Source organism: Triticum dicoccoides, chromosome 2B (genome assembly GCF_002162155.2).
Source record: "Triticum dicoccoides isolate Atlit2015 ecotype Zavitan chromosome 2B, WEW_v2.0, whole genome shotgun sequence".
Lineage (NCBI taxonomy): Eukaryota > Viridiplantae > Streptophyta > Magnoliopsida > Poales > Poaceae > Triticum > Triticum dicoccoides.
In genome coordinates this window covers 400,269,872-400,278,868 of record NC_041383.1, presented here as the reverse complement: position 1 = coordinate 400,278,868, position 8,997 = coordinate 400,269,872, and positions in this window count along the sequence as shown.

Here is an 8,997-nt window from a genome sequence, read left to right as displayed (position 1 = left end):
ATAGGCACGGACGCACGCGGTTCGGATCCTACAACCGGGGAAGAGTCCGGGGGTCCGATGACACCCCTTTCATAGGAGGTGGAATTAGTGTTCGGCTCCAACACCGATGAGTGCGCAGACACCGTGGCGGGGTTCATCCACCCGTCCTCGGAAGGCACGATCTGCTCCGGGTTGATTCCCGGCGCCAACGTGGGTGCAATTTCCCAAACGATATCCGACGGCAGATCAAAGTCATTCCCGTCGTGACTGTTTGGCGCACCTGTCATGGGCTCGAATCCATCGAAGATCATGTCTCCGCGGATGTCGGCAGTGTAGTTTAAGCTTCCAAACCTGACCTATCGATCTGCTCCAGATGGCCAAGCGAGTTGGCCCGCAGTACGAAGCCGCCGAATACGAAGATCTGTCCGGGAAGGAAAACATCCCTCTGGACCGCATCATTGAAGATGATCTAAGGGGCCATCAAGCCTTACAGCAACGGCAAAGTGGAACTCTCAATGAAAGCACCAATGTCGGTGTCAAAACCGGCGGATCTTGGGTAGGGGGTCCCGAACTGTGCGTCTAAGGCTAATGGTAACAGGAGGCAGTGGACACGATGTTTTACCTAGGTTCGGGCCCTCTCGATGGAGGTAATACCCTACTTCCTGCTTGATTGATCTAGATGATATGAGTATTACAAGAGTTGATCTACCACGAGATCGTAGAGGCTAAACCCTAGAAGCTAGCCTATGATTATGATTGTTGTTGTCCTACGGACTATACCCTCCGGTTTATATAGACATCGGAGGGGGCTAGGGTTACACAGAATCGGTTATAAAGAAGGAGATCTACATATATGAATTGCCAAGCTTGCCTTCCATGCAAAGGAGAGTCCCACCCGGACACGAGATGAAGTCTTCAATCTTGTATCTTCATAGTCCAACAGTCCGGCCAAAATATATAGTCCGGCTGTCCGAGGACCCCTGAATCCAGGACTCCCTCAGTAGCCCCTTAACCAGGCTTCAATGACGACCAGTCTGGCGCGCATATTGTCTTCGGCATTGCAAGGCGGGTTCCTTCTACGAATACTCCATAGAAGATTTAGAACACAAGGATCGTGTCCGGCTCTGCAAAACAAATTCCACATTCGACCGTAGAGAGTATAATATTCCACAATCTAATCTGCTGACAACTTTTTATAGCATGACATCACGCCACGGTTTGGTTATTATTTGAACCGTTTCTCACAACCAGCCACCGCACATATCGCGAAGCGGTTTTATCGGCACATATTGTCGAAGCAGAGATTGTGTCCTCTTATCATGGGATCCTTATCAATATAGACATGGGTAACCCAACCATGCCATTAAACGTGGCGTTTGGGAAATAAGCGATTTTAGCGGGCAAGTGGGGAGGCATAGGATATTCGCTGCCTTTATAAGGGGATGAGGGTCTTCCCCTTCACCCACGCCCTTTCCTATTCATCCATTCCTTTCCGCCCGAGCCCTAGTGCCCAAGCGTTTCTCTTCTTCACCCAAAAAGGCTTCCCGAAGATGTCCAGATCTGGAGCAGGAGGCAAGTGGATGGCCTCTACCGTCCGGGAGAAGGACATCAAAAAGCTTCCGGGGGCCGGGTATCTAGCCAAGAGAATTAGCCACCGTCTTCCGATGGCAGGACATATAGTCCCCACCCCGGAACCCCATGAGAGGGTGGTATTTCTCCCTCATTTTGTCCGCGGGCTAGGGTTTCCCCTCCACCCATTTTTCGCGGCGTCATGTACTATTACGGGATTGATTTCCATGATCTATCCCCAAATTCCTTTCTCAACATCTCGACATTCCGCCGCACTTCAGCTTATGCCTGAAGGTTTTTAACGTAAAGCCCAAGGTAGTGAGCGGCAAGCATGCCGAATGCGGAGGTGCCATGGTGAGCAAGATGCCCAATGTCACATAGCCAAGGAGTGGCCCGCCATTCCGGAGTTCAGATCTGGTGCCCCCCTGTGACTTACATCATGGCATGATGTAGGATCGAAAGTATGTCTAGAGGGGGGGGGGGTGATTAGACTACTTGACCAAATAAAAACTTATCGTTTTCCCAATTTTAGTCTTTGGCAGATTTTAGCTATCTTAGCACAATTCAAGCAATCTTAACACAATTCAAGCAAGCATGCAAAGAGTATAAGAGCAGCGGAAAGTAAAGCATGCAACTTGCAAGAATGTAAAGGGAAGGGTTTGGAGAATTCAAACGCAATTGGAGACACGGATGTTTTTGTCGTGGTTCCGAAAGGTGGTGCTATCGTACATCCATGTTGATGGAGACTTCAACCCACGAAGGGTAACGGTTGCGCGAGTCCACGGAGGGCTCCACCCATGAAGGGTCCACGAAGAAGCAACCTTGTCCATCCCACCATGGCCGTTGCCCACGAAGGACTTGCCTCACTAGCGGTAGATCTTCACGAAGTAGGCGATCTCCTTGCCCTTACAAACTCCTTGGTTCAACTCCACAATCTTGTCGGAGGCTCCCAAGTGACACCTAGCCAATCTAGGAGACACCACTCTCCAAGAAGTAACAAATGGTGTGTTGATGATGAACTCCTTGCTCTTGTGCTTCAAATGATAGTCTCCCCAACACTCAACTCTCTCTCACAGGATTTGGATTTGGTGGAAAGAAGATTTGAGTGGAAAGCAACTTGGGGAAGGCTAGAGATCAAGATTCATATGGTAGGAATGGAATATCTTGGCCTCAACACATGAGTAGGTGGTTCTCTCTCAGAAACAGCAAGTTGGAAGTGTAGGTTTGTTCCGATGCCTCTCTCCACGAATGAAGAGGAGGTCGAGGGGTATATATAGCCTCCACACAAAATCTAACCGTTACACACAACTTGCCAAACTCGGTGGGACCGAATTGGGAAACTCGGTCAGACCGATTCAGCAAATCTAGCGACAGTTAGGATTTTCGGTGGGACCGATATGCAACTCGGTAGGACCGATATGGTTAGGGTTAGGGCATAATGTAATCTTGGTGAGACCGATTAACAAACTCGCTGGAACCGATTTTGGTAATAAGTTAACCAGAAAGTTGGTCAGGTAAACTCGGTGGGACCGGTTCGCTCATTTCGGTGGGACCGAAATGTTACGAAAAGGAAACAGAGAGTTTACATTGCAATCTCAGTGGGACCGACCGCTCATCTCGGTGGTACCAAAATGTTACAAAGGGAAACAGAGAGATTACAATCCCATCTTGGTGAGACCGAGATCCCTATCGGTGAGACCGATTTGCCTAGGGTTTGTGGCAGTGGCTATGACATCTGAACTCGGTGGCGCTGGAAAGGAAGAATCGGTGTGGCCGAGTTTGACTTTTGGTTTAGGTCATATGTGGATGTGGGAAAGTAGTTGAGGGTTTTGGAGCATATCACTAAGCACTATGAAGCAAGAACCTCATTAAGCAACACCTCATCCCTCCTTGATAGTATTGGCTTTTCCTATAGACTCAATGTGATCTTGGATCACTAAAATATAAAATGTAGAGTCTTGAGCTTTGAGTTTGAGCCAATCCTTTTATCCTTAGTATTTTGAGGGGTCCACTTTTCTCATCCATGCCATGCCATTCATTGAGCTTTCCTTAAATATTTGACTTGAAGTAGCATTAGCTCAATGAGCTATATGTTGTTAGGAATTACCAAAACCACCTAGGGATAGTTGCACTTTCAATCTCCCCCTTTTTGGTAATTGATGACAACATATAGATCAAAGCTTCGACAAATGATACTAAGAGTGAAAAACATTGTCGCTTTGAGAAGTATGTGATAAGCAAGAGCTCCCCCTAAATTTTTGCATAGTTTAAGATTTGCTTTGGACTGCAAATGCACAAAGAGTTAGGTTCATGGGCTACTCTTCCATGTCACATACATCTTGGTGGAGCGCTCAAAATGATAATAACTGAATACATGCACTCATCACCAAGCAAAGTGAATGATCATATAGAGATAAAAGGATAATGTCATCCAACAAGCATAAATGTAGCATATGATCAAACACATGATCATCCAAGTATCACACAGACATAAAGTATCTCAATCAAGCAAATAAAGTTCAACCAGCAAAGCAAGAGAGAATAAAAAAAAAGCAACGCACGCTCTCTCTCGAAGCCTATGATCTATACATTTTTCTCCCCCTTTGGAAACAAGTTACCAAAAAGTTCATAGAAAATGCATAGCACTAAATTGTCTCTCAGGCTTGATCTTCAGGTGGTGGTGTAGAGATGGCTCCTTGGACGAAGACTTCAGTAGATGTGGATGGAGCTGGTGGAGTAGGTGCTGGAGCTGGTTGCACTGGGGCTGTAGCTAGTGCAGATGAAGTGGCTCTAGTGTTTGTCACTGGCATTGCAGCTGATCTCTGAGCTCTAGGCACTCTAGCAAATGCCTTAGTGGTTGTCTTGCCCTTCCTCTCCTGCATATCATCCTGAAGTTGCTCAACAACAGACTGGATCTCAGTTACCTTCACATCCAAGTCATAGAACTTGTGCTCCATGATCCTCTCCAGGCTCTCCTGGTTTTGAGTCAAGGTGGCCAGCCCCTTCTCAATCCTCAGAGTGGATGCAATCAAGTAGCCAAGCTGATCCTGTTTGGTCTTCAAAAAGTACTGAGATGCCTCTTCCATTGTTGGCATCTTGGTAGCCTTCTCAGTCCTCGCCTTCTCCTTCTTTGCTTGTGCTTGCACAGAAGATGGTTCATCTTCATCCATAACCACTTGGTTGCCCTCAAAGTCTGGATAGATAGGCATGTGATCCTTGTCCAACAAGTATGTGCCAGTGCCCATCTTGGAGTTAATCAGCTCCTGGATCTGTGGGGTGTACCCACAACTTCTCTTCTGGTCAGCAGTTGTCCTCTTGATAGTTTCAACAATAAGACTCATGACCTTGAACTTTTGTGGCACATCAAATAAGTGTAGCAGATTTATTGCATGGCCTCCGATCATGTTGTGATCACCTGACTTGGGTAAGAGAGTGTGCCTGAGGATCTAGTTGATGGTTGGCAGTCCTGACAGAAGGTAATGTACTGATCCAAACTTGTGTGTTTCAACAGCAACATCTGGGATCTCCTTGTACATATATGCCATACTGTTGTGATCCATCTTCTTCTTGGCATAGACATCCAAGTCATCCTCTTTCTCCTTAGGTGCATTGATCAGATTAGCCCATTCTTCAATTGATGATTGGTACCTAGTACCTTCAGACATCCATACTATCCTGTCATCTGGATAGAAGTGTGTTGTGGAGTAGAATTGCATTATGAGCTCATCATTCCACTTTGTGAGCTTATGCCCAACAAAGTCTGCCACTCCACAAGCACTGAAACTATCATACACACCAGGATAGTGTTCTTCATTCTCCTTCATGTCACATACTATTGGCTTCTTGTCCAGCAGCCCTGTCTCATAGAAATCTTGTTGTTCCTTTGTATGGAACCTGTAGTCTACAACAATTCTCCTCCTGACTACATAAGGATCAGTCAACCTCCACTGTTTGAGTCCTGCATCCTTTCTCAGCTTCATGTTCTCAGCTATAGGATGAGCATCATTATGATCTGGAATTTTTGGCTTTAATTTTCTCAAGACATGCTCTTCATCATCTTCTTCTTCAGCAACAGTTTCAGGCACTGGGGCCTTCTTCTTCTCAGCAGCAGACATGTTCCTGGTATTCCTCTTAGGTGCAGTCTTGGTCTTGGAGGCAGCCTTGGGTGCTTCTTTGGTCTTTGATGAAGCAGCCCCTGACCTGATAGCATCACCCATAAGCTTCTGTGCTTTGGGTGCTGGTGCAGCAACCTCTTCTTCTTCTTCCTCTTCAGAGTCTCTCCTCATAGAGGGATTTCCAAGAACCTTGGCAGTAGTGGTTCTGACTCTCTTTTTCTTCTTGGCTTGGCCAACAGCTTCATCTTCTGACTCAATGGTAAACTTCATGGTTTCCCCAGTGGCAACCTTCCTAGGTTTGGAAGTGGGAATCCTTCTTGCAGATGCCTCTTTGGGTTCATATTCCAAAGGTACTTGAGTGGATTCTTTGGCTTTAGACATGAGAGTTCCCTTTGTAGGTGCTTTGGTATTCATACCAGGCTTAGTGGCTGCAGCTGAGCCATATTCTTTCTTGAGCACCTTCTTCTTGGAAGTGGCCTCATCCTCAATAGCCACATAGTCTTCATCCTCAGATTCTGAGGTTTTCTTCTTTCTGGCCCTGGTGGCAGCTTTGGGTAAGTTGCTTGGGGTGTTCCTGCTGCCATCATAGCTGCTAGAGGGACTAGTGCCCTCCCTCATTTGAACCTGCTCCTCTTCCCTGTTCTGGCTGTCACTTTGATCAGACATGTTGCAAACACTGACAACAGACCCTGTGAATAGATATAGACGAGATAGAGTGGATGAGCATCACAAAATACAAAGCTTTTGCAAAAGAATGAGTCAAAAACTTAGTTTTAGTTTTCCATAGAAAGCATTTCGGATCTACTGATTTCTAAACTCGGTGATACCGAAGTAGCTTTTGGATCCTAAACTAGTGAACTCGGTCAGACCGAGTCACAGTTCGATGGCACCAAGACTGCTAGGGTTTCACAAAGTCCTGAACTCGGTCACACCGATTTGCAATTTTCGGTCAGACTGAGAATCACATGTGCAATGGCCTTGGCCGAATCGGTGAAACCGAGTTCTACAACTCGGTGGGTCCGAGATGGTTTCGGCGGAAACCTAACCCTAAATTTTCAATTCATCTCTAATCTACGGAGTGTTTTGACAAGATGAGATAGTTTCAATCGTGGCAAGATTCATGGTGAACACCATGTGCTAGGAATCAGATGGAGATAGCACAGTGATTAAGTCCATACCCTAGTTCGGCGATGAACTCGCTATGGAGGCAACGGCGTGGATGATTTCCATTAACGGTGGCGTAGACCAGCGGCAGGAGGCAGCTGGCGACGAGGAGGACGATCCGGAGACCCTAGAGGCAGAGCGGGCTATGCGCGGGCGAAAGAGTTCGGAGAAAAATTCCAAAGTTTTGCCCGTGGGTATATATAGCCCGACCCTGTTGGTGTGACTGAGTGGAACAACTCGGTGGCACCGAGATGCATAACTGCTAACAGTTCCAGCAACTCGGTGTGACCAAAAAATTCAAATTGGTTGCACCGAGATTGAAAACCTAGATCGACTTAGTGATCTCGGTATGACCGAAATGGAAGAATCGGTCAGACCGAAATTCACAAAAAGTTTTGGAAGTTTAAGTCTATGACGAATCGGGGACTCCGAGTGCTCCTCACACAGAGTGGTTCAAATCTGACTTGATCAAATTTTGTGATGTAGCATGAATAGAGTTTGAGACAAGAAAAGCATAGATAGCTAGAGAATGTTCTTAGGCATTCTTGTCCATTCACTTGGCAAAAGAAAAAGAAACCAATCAATCAAAACAACAAGTGGATGTCCTCGAATGAGTAAAATATGCAAACAACATGCTCAGACAATAAAATGGCAAATGAAATATGTGGCAGAGCATGCACAACCAATTCTAGCATCTATCAAGCAATTGGTGATGACTAGGTCATCTATATATGAGTATATTGACTTAGGAGTCAAATGAGAACATTTGATCATAGGTCATACTCATCGTTTAAACTCAAGTGGGGTTACCACTTTTACATAATGCATTAATGTGTTCACACCATTAGAGTTGCTTTGACTCAATTCTTAGAGTAAAGCTCCCCCTAGATGTGAGACCCCCCTTAGAGGGATGAACTAACCTTGGGTTTTGTCGATGATGACTTCATGTAGGTGTTGAAGATGTGGATGCCCAATGTTGATGTATATCATTTGGAGCAATCCTTTGGAGTGAGTTGCACTTTCAATACCTACACGGGTTAGTCCCACAAGGAACAAACAAGGATATCCATAGACATAGAGTGATGCACACACAAGCTGATGTCTATGAGAGCATTAGGTTACCTTGTCCCTTGTCTTGCCAACAAGAGGGTTTGTGACTCCTTGAACCAGTGCAAGATGTGGAAGTTGATTGCACTTGTTATTTCCAAAATGATATGAGTGAAGTATGTTGGCGGAGTCACCCTCAAGAACTCTCTAGTTCTTATTCTTCGGGATCCACATCATCTTGATGGGAATCCTTGGAGTTGTAGTTGTACTTGATGAAGTAGAACTTGATGTAGTCTTGGGAACCCACTTGACCAAGGCCTTAGGAGCTTCATCAAATGCATCAATCTACTCTTGAAGCTTATCCTTGCCTTTTTGCTTGTGGTCTTGTGGTGGAAGATCGTCTTGAGCTTGTGTCCCTTTAAAGGAAGTAGGATCATACTTCTCTTGTTGAGGAACAAACTTCGTCTTGGGGTATTGATCTTCTTCCCACTCAACTCCATTGGCATTGAACTTCCGTTCAAAACCAACACCTTGGTTCTTCCGGTGCCCTCCTTGCTTGCGTACAATTTCCTCAAATTGCTTACCCCCGGCAAGGCTCTTGTAAACACCTTTCTCTATAATTCCCTTCAATAAGCTAATTTCTTGCTCAAGTGTTACCTGGCTAAGAGAATTATTAGTGGGATCAAGAGAACTACTAGAAGCAACAACATTGGATTTAGCATGATTATTGTTACTACTAGAGGAAGAATCCTTCTTGTTCTTGTTACTAGACTTGACTTGAGGCATGTAAGTAGATAATAGTAAACGCTTGGCAATGTAAGAAGAACTTTTCTTATAGAGATCATCATTGATTGCCTTTAAGAACTCATTCTCTTGCTCAAGGTTGAGCTTTTGAAAGCGTAAGTTCTCATGAGTCCATAAAAGTTCTCGATGATCTTATAAGATAGTTTCATGAGCTAACTTAAGAGTGTTTAGTTCTTTAGTTAGAAGCTCAATCTTCTCCTTATCATTGTCATTCGTTTTATCTTGATTAGCATGATTAATTGACATTTCATCACAGTATTCATCACTAGACTTGTCAACAAGTAAATCATCATCACCTAACAAGTCATCTTCATCACTA